Source organism: Arachis ipaensis, chromosome B9, assembly GCF_059453495.1.
Source record: "Arachis ipaensis isolate K30076 ecotype BB chromosome B9, ASM5945349v1, whole genome shotgun sequence".
In the NCBI taxonomy this organism is placed as follows: domain Eukaryota; kingdom Viridiplantae; phylum Streptophyta; class Magnoliopsida; order Fabales; family Fabaceae; genus Arachis; species Arachis ipaensis.
In genome coordinates, this window is record NC_142444.1 from 12,997,827 (window position 1) to 13,013,141 (window position 15,315).

Below are 15,315 nucleotides of genomic sequence, written 5' to 3' on the forward strand. Positions count from 1 at the left end.
TCTTATCCATTAACAAAAAAAAATTGCAAAAGAATTATTTAACGTAAAATTACTAAATTAAAAAAAAATTCCCTATTTCTAATCATAGTTGCAAAAATTGCACTAAAATTTAATATTTAAAATATTTTTTGCAAATATATATTTAACATTGAGTATTTTTTTATCATGTTTTAAAACGTTCTAAAGATATTTTTGTCATTAATAAAAGTGAAAGATATTTTTATCAACATATTTAAAAATTGGAGGTAATTTTAACAGTTGACCCCAATAATAATTTACCAACCAATCTTAGCAGCCACATTATGAACCATCACATGGGTAACAAGGCAATGTAATGCTTTTCATTTTTCCACAATATAATAATCCATAATTGATGCATATATTATAATCTATAATACTCACTATACGACTTTCCTGAATTTATTGCCATTCATAAACAAATTGAGATATGCTATGATTTCTTTTTGGTAGCAACTAGCATGATCTTGTTGAGAAAGTGAGATTCGTTAATATAGCATGTGTTTTAATTGTTTAATTAAATAAGAAAATATGTGTTGAATATTTTAATGAAAAGAAATATTGTTGAGAGTTTTTTATTTTAATTTTTTTTATAGAACCTCTAGTTTATCTCTTACGGAATTAGTTGGAAATTTTTTAAATAAAATAAAAACATTAGTCGTCCTTTATATTATTTTTTATAAAGAAAATGTTTTTAAATATATTCAGAAAAGATTTAAAATTTTGTTTACATATAATGAATAACAACTTTTAGAACTTATAATTTTGGAACTCTATTTAACAAATTAAATTTCCTACTGAAATAATTCAAAAAAAAAAAAATAGGTTGTTTGAACAGGGAAGCAAGCTAATATGCTATGTTGGATTGTTGGTAGGACCGAGATTGTAATATAGAATTAATGAATTATGGGATATGAGTTATTATCATTTATTGGCCTCACCAAATTCCGGTATGGGTTGGAACGAAGAAGACTGCAGAATGGAGCCATTTAATTAAAAGGCTACTACTTCTAGTTGTATATTATAGTTTTCGAAACTTATTTATTTTTTAAATGTTTGTAAAATTTTTTTAATTAAATTTATCTTTTAAAAATTTTAAATGAGTTATTTTGTTGTTTCTGTTGTTAATAATGTTAAAATTTGTTGACGTGACACATTAAATGACATCACAACACATATATATTTAGTATACTACTCCAAGCAATACACATATAGTTTTAATTGATGGCTAACATGATAAATTTATGTAATTAAATTAAATCAATTAAGATTTCAATGCTTTAAGTTTTTCTTTTAAATTAGATTTTGATTTGATCTAATTTCATAAACTTATTACGTTACTAGTCAATTAAAATCCCTATATATGTGTTGTAGTATCAATTAACGTGTCTCATTAATAAATTTTGGCGTCATTAACAAGCAATTAATTAAAATTTTTAAAAGATGAATTTGATTAAAAAATAAGTAATCTTTTGAGAACAAAATTAATCTTTTTTTTTTATATAATATAGATACATTTTATCTTAATCTACTACGATAATTACAATAGTTATAATATTTTAAAAAATATTACTAAAAGTTAAAATAATATTTTTTATTATTTAATAATATTTTTTAATTTAAAAATAAGAAATATTATTAAAATATAAAAAAATATCATCTTAGTTTTAATAATACTTATATAATCTACATAATCGTTGTTTCTACTAGAATCCACGTATAATATACATTCTTTTAATTAAGTGCTACACTTTTGAAGACTACTCACTAGTTACGTTATTCCGATCCATCACTTTCACACTTTTGCGAGAAGAGTTCAATCATATGAAAATGGTGAGTAATATCTATCTATTCCCAATTATATATGACTCATGTTAATTCATGTATGACCATACTATGTTTTTTCCCCTATAAGGATAACATTATTTGTGTTGAAATATCAAGTGTTAGATGTGAAAAATTATATCAATTCAGAATGGATTAAGTGAAGTGTGCAGAAAGACCCATAGATTTTTGGGTCAAGTTTTTTTAATCTTTGGTAAAACTCTTGATAAGATTAGACCCTAATCATACTTAAATCTATTAGTATGATTGATAGATTTTGATTTTTTACTTTAAAATATTTCTTCATCATTACCTCAATTTGTTATTACTGTTTCTAATAATACATACTTCTTTACTTTTTTCAACCAAAATTTATTAAATTCTTATTAGGCTAAATAACAAATAATTATCTGGTAAACAAAGATTTTGTAAAATAACTTTAGTATATTGGAGACTAAAATTCTGAAACTATTTATACTTAGCTATTGAAAAAGCTGTGGTGTACTATGAATTCCAACTCAAGGCTATCTTTACTTTTGCCATTTTTTTCTCTTTTTCCTTCAATTTTAGTTTTCAATTTTCCCTTTATTTTAATTTTTAAAAAATACATATAATAAGTTTATAATTACAAAAATAAAAATAGGGATCGATAGCAATGAATGCCAAGCTGTTGGTGCTTACCATAAATTCGCAACAAATCAAATGCCTTATAGAAGACAGACAAATGTCAAATTCTTTGCACTAAAAAATTTCCTTTAAAATATATCACAAAAATATTAAAGAGTCATCAGAATTTATTATTTATTATTATTAATTAATTATTAATATTTAAAAATATAAATTAAAATATATATTAAATTATTAAATTAAAAAATTAAATTAATAATTAAAAATTATTATTAATAATAATAAATAATTAATAATAATAATAATAATAAGTAATTAATTATAATAATTCTCTAATATTTCTCAATTATATATTAAATGAAGAACACTTTAATAAAAATATTTAAAATATTTTTTTAAGACGTTTATATATGTCATGATATTATTTGACATCTTTATTAAACCAGTTAATAATTTATTTTTTAATAAACTAAGATAAAATCGGTTTATTATAGCAACAATAATAAATTTAATTGTCTATATTATAATTATTAGATTTGATTTGATCCGATCAATTTACACAATCTGAACTGAATTATATTTAAATTTTTTGATAAAAAGATAAATATATCTCTAATTTTTGTTTTAAAAAAAAAAAACAAAAAAATCATAATCCAATGAATTTTATAAATTAATCGGTTCAACCAAATCTGATAATAATTGAATTTATTATTGTTGTTATAAAAAATCGATTTTATTCTGATGTATTAAAAATTAAAAAATAATCAATTTATTAATACATTGAATAATAATGCGACACATAAATATAAATATCTTTATAAAAAATGTTTTATATGTGTTTATGGAAGGATCCTCCATATTAAATACCGAATTATTCACAACTCTCCCTTGCGTCAAAGTTTCGTAGAAATTAAGGCAAACATATCCACTTTTTCTAATATATTTCCTTCGATATGTTTCCATCATTATTGTTATTTTAGTATTATTAAATCTGTATATATCCTTGCAATCATTACAGATTTACAGTACATCATCTATCACATGCATCTGGTTGCTTCTACAATCAATTTCCCAGCAACAACATGCAATTATAGTAATAATAATAATTAGCGTCTCTTTCTATTATCATGTGCAATGGGGATATTGTTCTTATAAATCATTACTTATCACCTAAACTGACGCAACATCAAATTAAAGCCGTCACAAATATATACTACTATTATATATATCTAGTAGTTAGATTGTTACCTTTTCTCCTTATGATGATGAGTGCATGTCCCTTATCTTGTTATATATTCCCAATAGAAAAAGACTGGATATTCGGATTCACTATACTAATTATTCTTCTAACTTTTAAATAAAAAATACTTTTTAATCTTTTTTTATGTTTTTCAAAAATAACATATATACATTTGAATAATTTTTATTCTTTTAAATATTAAAATAATAATTAAGACTTCTAATCATTACTCTTTCTAATAACAACGTAATTAAAGCATGGAATGATGGAAGAAGTCAAAATCGTGTTGATAATAATAATAATAATAATAATAATAATAATAATAATAATAATAATAATAATAATAATAATAAAAAAGTATATTTTTTGTTCCTGATATTTGACAAAAATTTTAAAAATTCTAAGTTTTATTTTATTTGTTTTAATTTTGTCCTAAAATTTTCGATTTGTATTAAATATACCACGATGACTAATTTTTCAAAAAATTTAAGACCAATTCAACAACAATTTCATAAGAACAACCCTCAATACAAGCAAATCAAGCATAATTTTCATGCATTATTATTAGATTGGTCTTAAATTTTTTGAAAATTTAGCTGTCAAAGATATATTTGATGCAAATCGAAAACTTTTGAGATAAAATTGAAACAAAATAAAATTTAGAGATATTTTTTAAACTTTTGCCAAACTTCAAAGACAAAAAATATACTTTACCCTAATAATAATAATAGTACAACAGAAAATAAACTCCAAATAGTCAAAATTAGTATTTTGTACTCTTTAATTAAAATTTATCTTATTTTGTTTTTTTCTAATTACTGTTAAAATAATTAAATAAAATTAAATATAACAAATATATAACTATAAATATTATATACATAAAATTATAAATATTAAATTAAATAAAATAACTTTGAATTATTGTGTAACATTACTACTGTAATAATTTAACAATATAGGATGATGGTTGCTATCTTTTCCATAAATTTCTATCAATATCTATATTATTTTAATTAAATAAGATGAAAATAGAAGTTAAAGTTTAATAAATCTTGAAAACATACGTGAGAATATATATATATATATATTAGTCCGTTAAATGAGTCTCAAATTAAAGGTCCCCAAATATGAGGAGTCAAAGGACAACGTGCTATTAGATCTGGTGGCTTCTTTCGGTTTTGAGTTCTTTAACCTTTTCAAACCATGTTAGAGGATCAAGATTTAGTCCACTATAACTAAGATGCCCATCAAAGGAATAAAAATCCATTAAAAAAGAAGTTTTCATGGGGCCAAAAAAGAAAGGAAAAGAAAAATGCCGAAGTAATTGTGCCCTATAAAAAAGAATATCTACTATGTTGGTTGGATGGGAAAGTACATAATAAATATATGATAATGAAATGTCATATAAATATCCAATGCATTATTCAGTTTCGTAACTTTATTCAAATGAAGGTGGTTGTGGATTGTTGAACTTGAAATTAATACATGTATGTATGTATATTACAAGTTGTTTACGTAGTTCAACTGTATATCCATTTCTGGAAAGTTTCCTGAATATATTATTGGCTTATTGCAATATATGCCAATATTGGATGACTTCTCCAATCTGACAAACTGCATACAGTATAATAATAATATTAAATATAATTATAATATATGTATGGTTAATTAAGTCCAATATGAATTAAAAATAGAGGAGTGTTAGGGACAGCAACTTTTGTGATTTGTAGTCATTAAATAGTCATTAATGATAATTTTAATAGTGTGAAATTTTAGTTAATGGTTCAATTTTTTTTGCTAGTTACATGCTGGCAAGAATTTAATAAAATTGCTGGCTCCCTAGACTTTTCCTCAAGAATTTGAACAGACAATTAGGTTAATTAGGGTAAAAATGGGTTACTCCTTATTTTTAATTCATATTGGGTTTAATAAACAGCCTATTATAGCCATTGTATAGATACTTCATTGGTTGGAAAAATCTAAAATATTTAAGAGTCCTGCTAGGGAGCCAATGACTTATTTGTACAATGTATACTGGCTATATGAGTTACAAAATGAACATCACCCATAAGCTGATTTTAGGATTCACCAAGGATCAAACTCTTGACCTTTCGGATCTAAAACTCTAATACCATGTCATGATACCACTCATACCAAAAGCTTACGCTGATGGGAAAAGGTAACACTAATGATTATATTTCTAATACTCCATAAACCTCCATTGTACGCATTGTACAAATATTCCATTGGCTCCCCATACTTTTCCAATATTTAAATCTGAATCTAAAGCTTGCCAAAATCTGAATCTGAAACCTGCCAAAATCTAACAAAAAGAGCCAAATTCTACATTATATGATTTGATCTTGGAAGATTCAACTAGGATCCTACTTTTTTTTTCACTTCTCTAATCTATACTGAAACTGCACAAACTTTAACTACATTAAATTAGTTTCAACTTTCAAGTTATTCTACTTTTCTTTGTTGCAAGAAAGATAAATCAGAACTGGGATCACAGTAGAGCAATTTGGCTTTCTGACTCATTCGAAAATATTTCTCTCGCGGTTGCCTTCCTCTTGTGATTAACATCAGTTGGCAACCTGAAAAACAAGAATCAAATATTAGATTAGAGTCTACAAAGCAAGTAGGTACATGAACATAAAGAATAATGGACTTTGTATGCAGCAAAAATCATAGAATAGCATGATTCTTATGCAGCTTAGTTGTAAATTTGGAGGTCGAATATAGGTCCCGAATCTCCTCTTTCGTTTTCTATCTAGGTAAGCAGTCAACTTAAAGTAAAACACTTTACTTGCACTAACTATAAACATCTAAATCATATGGAAATAACCTTCAATTAACAATGTTTCAACGAACATTAGTTGCTATCCTTATTAGATTACTAACTCTCGGCGACGAAATGGTTGGGAGCGTTTTCATGTGGCTTCAATGAATTGTGATCACCGACGGGAGATGAAATATGACACAGTGGTTGAACGACATGGCACTCCATTTAAGAACGTCCACGCGGTGATGGACATATCAAAGGACAAACACTTGTGATCCCTTTCTCTGTGCCGTCAACGTCCGGAGGAAGGCACACGCCCGTTGCGACGGGGTCGTTCCAGGTCTGGGTTGATGCGGTGCCGCGAGAAAGACCCACCAAATTTGCAGGTGCTGCTGGGCGTTCGCGGGTGTGGACGACGGCGTCAGACAGAACGTCTCCCGACGAGAAAGGACGAGAAAGGGAGAGAATGAGGTACCTCCGTTGAGAGAGAGAGGAGGTCTTCGTTATTAAGTGGCAACACTATTCAAAGAGAGAGGGTATTAGTTTTTGTTTTCCTATAATTGACGCAATCCTAACTTATTTCAAATTTTAAATTAGCAAATATTTAGAATTAATAAATTGCTTATAATTTAATTTTAATTTCAATTTAACCCATTATGTACATTATATACTAATGATATTAGCTCTTCGTACTTTCGGTATTGCAATATATGCCAATATTGGATGACTTCTCCAATCTGACAAACTGCATACAGTATAATAATAATATTAAATATAATTATAACATATATATGGTAAATTAATTGAAAAAATTTTAAGTGTATCGAGAAACATCAGTGTTCCAGTTGTTTTAACTGTTAATCTGAATTATAAAAAATATATATTAATTAAAATCAATGATTAAAATAACTGGAACATTGATATTCTCGATACACCTGAAACTCTTCCTAATTAATTAGTTGGTATAGTAGTGTTAATAGTAGTCTTTATAATTTTAAGCATTTAAAATTTTCTATTTTTTTTAACTAGGTCTAGTACCACCAATTCTATGGCGAATATCCAACTCATTTGGAAAAGGTTAAAAATCTTACTGTTATAGATAGGGTTAGAAGTACAGCTACGTAAATAAAATAGAATTTGAATTTAAAATTAATTCTATCCGATCTAGTCACACGCTTGATTTGTTATTATATCTTATAAAAAAATTATTATATTATTATATCTAAACTAAAGAGAATTGAACACACATCTTTTTTTCTTTGTTTTTGTCTAAGTAATGCTAAAAAGACCATCATAAAAAGTTATTTTATTTAATTTAATATCTATAATTTTATATATAACATCTATAATTATATGTTTATCATATAAAATTACTCATTTACTCATTGGACAAAAAGAAGATCATCGGTTTCTTTAAATTTGTGATGCAAAATGCACAACAAATTTTCACAGCCATGTATATTTAAGATATATAATGTAATACTCTACCACACTGATTTTCACGTTTAAGTCGTAAAATAGAAGTAGTATGGTATTACGATCTCGAAAATAAAATGTGTACATATAATAGTAGAAAGATTATAATATACTAGAAGTCTTAAAGAATAGAGGAAATAAAAAAAATCGCGAAATAAAAGCGCAATGTCCAGAAAACGAGTTAACTTGCGTACAAAGAAAACTGTAGCTGTGAAGCATAAGATAACAAAAGTAGAAATAGAGGGCCAAAAATACAGAATAACAAGCTCTTAACTCAGTCCGCGAAGTCAAAGCTGGCCAGAGAATATATACATATATATATATATATATATATATATATATATATATATATATATATATATATATATATGTCCAAAACCTAAATTTACATAAACAAAATCCTGTTTCTTCGTAAGCCTCTAAGAGGATAAAAAAAAACAAGTTACGCGGAGAGAAAACGAAGTCCATGTATATGTATTACTATACAATCCAAAAAGTAACCCGAAAACCACTTCGCTTCAAAAGTTCAGATGCCTAAGGAGGTGCCTCTCGACCTGCATCTGAAAAACAAAAACACAGTATGGGGTGAGAACCAGAGGTTCTCAGTATGATAAAAGTGCCACACATATAAGATATAAGATCTTGGGAATGCCAGAGGCAATCCTAGAACACCGACACTCAGATTATAGAGCTTAAAGTATTAAACAAAGCCATAAAAGGTGGTTTACTAAGAGTATCTAAACCTAACTTAACTTAATCTTGAATCTGAGTCCTACTCTCTTTCCTCCATACCTCCATCTCCAACAATATTTCACAGACAAATAAGCAGATAAAAGCAAACACAAGAAGGTTACAAGTACTGCAGGTAGCAAATATACATTTAACATATTAAATGCACTTAGGCACACCCAGTTACAGCACAACAAGTAATTCAAGTAATATGCATATGAGCATATGATGCATGCCTGTCCTATGGCTGATGAGTCTCATCTGTCGGTTATCAAGCCAACCCGACAAGTTCGGTTTGCTAAACCATTGGACTGTCCCCCAACGTGCATCCCCATGAGTCTATGCATAGCTTTTTCTCATATATATATATATATATATCGAATCGCTCAATGGGGGTACCATTCCCAGGAATTTATAAGTGCCTGGTCACCCTTACGTCGTAGGGTCAACAGAGTATCGAGTTTTCAACCTGGTACACGTGGTGGCAAGTCACGGTACTTTACACATGGAATCTCGTATCTCAGATCATTTAATCATTCAAGCCAAGTTTCATACATGATCATTCATTTGATTATCAAGGCAAGTATTATACATGATCATTCGTAATATTTCATAATCAATTAATCATGTTTCAGCTTTACTTCACCTCCAAGTTATCCCCATTTCCTAGCTTCATCTGATTATCAGGTTTAATACTACTATTTATGACTAAAGGAATGAAAATAGAGGTTTAGAAATTCGAAATAGGATTTACAACTAAAAAATTATGTTTGCTGGATCAAGGGCCACGCGTACACGTGGGAGTGTAAAAATGCAGCTCGCGCGCGCGTTCCCTTTTCATGCGTACGCGTGGACATGCATGTTGGTCCACTATGCGTACGCGTGGATGTACGTTATCTAAAAAAACAGATCACCCAGAGAGCTGCATAATCAGGAAATGTCACCTGCATAACCACATTCCATACCAAAATTTCTGACGGGCATAACTCAATCGTTTTAAATCGTTTTTCTTCCGTTCTTCGAACGGCATAAACTTTACGAACCCAATTTTCATTTAAAACAAGTTCGAATCAATTTGGGGTTCCGGAAGCAAAGTTATAGCCCGCCGAAGTTCAGCCCAAAACCAAAGTTCTACAAACCTCATAAACCTCATTTCATTCAAAACTCTCAATTTCCATTCATAATCATACCTACAATTCTCAACACAACAAATCCTTCTTTATCATCAAAATAACCATCATAACAACCTATTCCTTAAATCAATAGTAATACACATACATTTTTCTAAATTCCATCAAACATTACCAACCAACCAACAAGCATCAAACCACAATAATTCATCAAATCACCAATTATCCAACAAGCCAAATCAAATATGTCCATTGTCAAGATACTTAACATTAAATATAAATCTGCATTCCAACTTATCCTATGGTCATCTAGCCTAAGTTTTCACAGAATATTATATATTAAATGCAAGAAACCTAAACCATACCTTGGTCGATTCCCACGTAACGATCAAAATAATTCACCTAAAACAAACACAGCCCCAAAAGCTCAACAAAATACCAATGACTTATTTGTACAATGTATACTGGTTATATGAGTTACAAAATGAACATCACCCATAAGCTGATTTTAGGGTTCACCAAGGATCGAACTCTTGACCTTTCGGATCTAAAACTCTAATACCATGTCATGATACCACTTATCCCAAAAGCTTACGCTGATGGGAAAAGGTAACACTAATGGTTATATCTCTAATACTCTATAAACCTCCATTGTACGCATTGTATAAATATTTCATTGGCTCCCCATAATTTTCCAATATTTAAATATGAATCTGAAGCTTGCCAAAATCTGAATCTGCAACCTGCCAAAATCTAAAAAAAAGAGCCAAATTCTACATTATATGATTTGATCTTGGGAAGATTCAACTAGGATCCTACTTTTTTTTTTTACTTCTCTAATCTATACTGAAACTAAACAAATTTAACTACATTAAATTAGTTTCAACTTTCAAGTTCTTCTACTTTTCCTTGTTGCAAGAAAGATAAATCAGAATTGGGATCACAGTAGAGCAATTTGGCTTTCTGACTCATTCGAAAATGTTTCTCTCGCGGTTGCCTTCCTCTTGTGATTAACATCAGTTGGCAACCTGAAAAACAAGAATCAAATATTAGATTAGAGTCTACAAAACATGTAGGTACATGAACATAAAGAATAATGGACTTTGTATGCAGCAAAAATCATAGAATAGCATGATTCTTATGCAGCTTAGTTGTGAATTTGGAGGTTGATGGGTTTGGAAAACTCTAAATTAATATTTGTGATGACTAAACATTATTAAATACAAAATTATTAATTTGATTTTCATTTAACATATGTTAATTAATAATTTTGTTACAGGTTTCTAAATTGGGCCGAAATAAAAAGAAATGTTGCTAGCCCAATGATTAAAATATTCAGCATTAATATGAGTTAGTTTCTTGTGGCTGAACAATTTTTTTGGGCCAGAATGATTTTGGTTGCTTCAAGCCTAATTGTGTTATATGCTTAAGATCCAATGCTTGATCTAAAATCTATCAGGAAAGCAAATGTTATTATTGGGCTAGATTAAATGTTGTTGCAACCAAGTCTAATTTTATATTTGATGAAAGTTCCTCATGCATGATCCGAAACCAAAGAAGAAAGAAAGCAAAATTGCTTTCAACGGATCCAAGAATTCAAACATGTGATGGATTCCACAATTCATTCAATTGCCATTTATTGCATGGGAACTATGAGAGAGAATATGAGTGACTTTGATTTGATAGGTATCATTAAGCTACACATTGCTCAGTAAAGGGAAGTGGACATTTATTTTTTGCTTTATCAAATTACATTAGTTAATGTTCAATTTCTCTTTCTTCTCTCTCAACTCTCTTTCTCCTCTTCGGTCATTAACCAGGAAACCATGAAAGCAAAATGGAGCTACCGAAGTGAAGGAAGAACACTCTACAAGACCATCACAATGATGGCAAGAAAACATACCAAAATAAAAGTATGCTGTGACTGAGATTTTCACCAAATATGGTTAGATTTGGTGAAGTAATCTCGAGCTCTTCATGCTCAAAAAGGAAGAAGAAGATTCGGCCAGCAAGGTGAGATTCTTGGAGGCATGGCTTGTCTTTGATTCTGCTCAACCACCATAGGAAGTAGCTAGAGTGGCGAAGTGATGGTAGAGGCAGAGATTGAAGCAGATGAAGTCATCATCATCATGAAGCATCAAGGGCCAGAAATCCATCTTGGAGAGCAAGCCAAGGATGGAGAGCTCGGATTGATGAAGAGTGATGATCAAGGAAGGACTAGAGGTAATTGCATGTTGGTTCTTGCATGGTTATCTCTTCTCTCTCTGTGTGGCCGAACCGGTTATGTGTGAAGGAAAAGAAGTTAAGCTTGGATTTTTGGCTTCAAGTGTGGAGGCTTCCCTCTTCTATAAAAAGAGTGAACAACCACTGTTTGGAGCAAGGAGTTAGAAGTAAGCAGTGAGAGTGCAAGGCACAGGATTCTCAGAGCTACCTAAGCTTACAGATTTTCTTCTTCTTCAATGTATTCTGTTTTGTATTTTTCTGTTTAATTTTGTCATGTCTTGAGTCTCATGGAAAAAGGCAAACAGTGAGGTTTTTATGAAAAAGCCATAGAGCGGAAAAAGGCAGAGAGTGCAAAATTAAAAGAAAAAGCCATAGATGTCTTAGAGTTCCTTTGTTCATCTATGTTGTGTTTCATGATTCTATGGGAATCCCCTTGTGAGTTGGGTTAGCACTTTACAGATTGTAATTAGGAAGATTATAGTGAAATTCCATCATGTTTGTGATGGAGACTGGATGTAGGCTGCACTGTACTTAGCAGCTGAACCAGGATATATCTGGGTGTAATTTTCTCTCTTCTCTACTCCAATTCTGTTTCTATTGTACAGGAGCTCAAACTGAAAAATATCTCGTGCCAAGTGACGAGACAAAAAGAAAAGTCTCGTGCCAAGTGACGAGATAAAAACAAAAGTCTCGTGGCTAGGGACGAGACAAAAATAAAAAAGTCTCCTGAAGTTATCTCAAAGGCCAGCAAGTGTTACTAAGCAAAAAAGGGGCTAAGATTCAACCCCCCCTTCTCTTAGCCACTGAAACCATCAATTGGTATCAGAGCTTGGTCTCAAAGAGATCAAGCTTTGCAGCTTGGAGTAAAGATCCTCATGGCAGAAAACAGTGGCTCAAATGTGGTGTCCTACAATCTGACCGAAGGACAATCAAGCAACAGACCTCCTCTTTTCAATGGGAAAAATTATACCTATTGGAAGGAGAGAATGAAGATATTTGTGCAAGCAGTGCATTACAGACTGTGGAAGATCATCTTGGAAGGGCCTCAATTTCCAACTAACACAAGTGCTGAAGGAATAGTCTCTCTCAAACCAGAAGCAAGCTGGACCGAGGAAGATAGGAAGAAGGTAGAGTTAAATGCCAAGGCAGTAAACCTGCTCAACTGTGCTATCAGCTTCGAGGAGTACCGACGGGTATCACGATGCACAACGGCAAAGGAAATCTGTGATAAATTGCAAATCACTCATGAAGGAACCACCATTGTAAAGAAGACTCGGACAGATCTGTTGAACAGAGAGTATGAAATGTTTGCAATGAAGGAAGGAGAGTCTATTGATGAGCTGTTTGAACGATTCAACATCATCATTGTTGGCTTAGATGCTCTAGGAATTACATATCCTGATTCTATGCTTGTGAGAAGAGTGCTGAGATGTCTCACAAAAGAGTGGGAAACAAAAGCTTTAATTATTTCTGAGAGCAGTAGCTTAGACTCCATGACTTGTGATGATTTGAGAGGAAATCTTCTTGCTTTTGAAAACACCTATTTGAAAAAAGATTCAAAAAAGAAAGGAATTGCTTTTTCTTCTATGACTAACTCTCTGGATGATGAATCCAGTGATAACTCCTCTGAACATGAATTTGTGTTATTTGCCAAAAAATTCAGGAAAATGATGAAGCTCAAAGGCAAAGGCAGCAGCTCAAGGAAAGTGAAGAAAGACCTTAGCAAAGTAACCTGTTACAACTGCAAAGAAATGAGGCATTTCAAATCTGATTGTCCCAAGTTAAAGAAGGAGGAGAAGCCGAAAAGAGGAAAGAAAAAGGGACTGATGGCTTCATGGGAAGACTTGGAGAATGACTCAGATGATGATGATGAAGAAACCGAGACCAAGTCACAACCATGTCTCATGGCAGATCACATAGATCAGGTAGTCTTTCACAACCCTAACACTGAAGATCTTCATCTTATGATAGACCACCTTTCTGAAAAAATAAGATGCTTTCTGTTGGAAAATCAAGAACTTGAACAACAAATTACCATTCTTAAAGCTGAAAACAGTTTTCTTAAAGAGAAAGTGAGAGAGGCCGAAACTGCTTGTGATCTTGTTGAAGAAAATAAGCAGTTAAGAGCCCAAATTAAGAGTTGTGAAAGTAATCATTCCATTCTTGCATATGTAGATTGTTTTAAAAGAAATGAAGAGTTGCTTAAAGAGATTAAAAGACTTAAGGAAGACTTGGCCAAGTTCACTCAAAGTTCTGAAAATCTTAATCAAATCTTGGCTAGTCAAAAATCTCTTTACGATAAAGCTGGGTTGGGATTTTATAAATCTTCAGAAAAAGCTCATTTTGAAAACATTGCTTCATCTTCTAATGATACAAGATTTCAAGATCCCACCTACTTTAACAAAACAGCAACTCAAAGATTTTGTAGACTATGCAATCGAAATGGACACTTTCCGATTCAATATTTTTTTGGTGAAAGAATGATTGGTGATAAAGTTTGTAAAGTTGTCTTCGATTATAATGGCTTAGGGCATAAGAGATGGTTTAACGTGAAAGGATCCAAGAAAATTTGGATACCTAAGGTCACTTGAGCTTGTTTTGTAGGTGTGCCTAGCATCCAAACGAAAATAAAACATGTGGTATATGGACAGCGGATGCTCTAGGCATATGACCGGAAAGACAACCTTCTTCATAAAGCTTGATGAATATGATGGAGGACTTGTCACCTTTGGTGATGATGCGAAAGGAAAAATAGTGGCTGTTGGGAAAGTTGGTAAAAACTTTTCTTCTTGTATAAATGATGTTCTTCTTGTGAATGGCTTGAAACATAATTTACTTAGTGTTAGTCAACTGTGTGATTTAGGCTTTGAGGTTATTTTTAGGAAGTTTGTTTGTTTAGTTGTTTGTGAAAAAACTGGGGATATTTTATTTGAAGCTAAAAGATGCAATAATGTGTATGGATTGACTCTTGAGGACCTAAAAGAACAAAATGTAACATGCTTTACATCCCTTGAATCTGAAAAATGGCTATGGCATAGAAAGTTGGGTCATGCAAGCATGTACCAAATTTCTAAGCTAGTTAAGAAAAATCTGGTTAGAGGAATTCCAAACATCAAATTTGATAAGGATCATACTTGTGATGCTTGCCAATTGGGCAAACAAGTAAAATCCTCTTTTAAACCTAAAGATGGAATCTCAACCAAAAGGCCATTAGAGATGTTACATATTGATCTTTTTGGACCAACAAGAACTCAAAGTTTAGG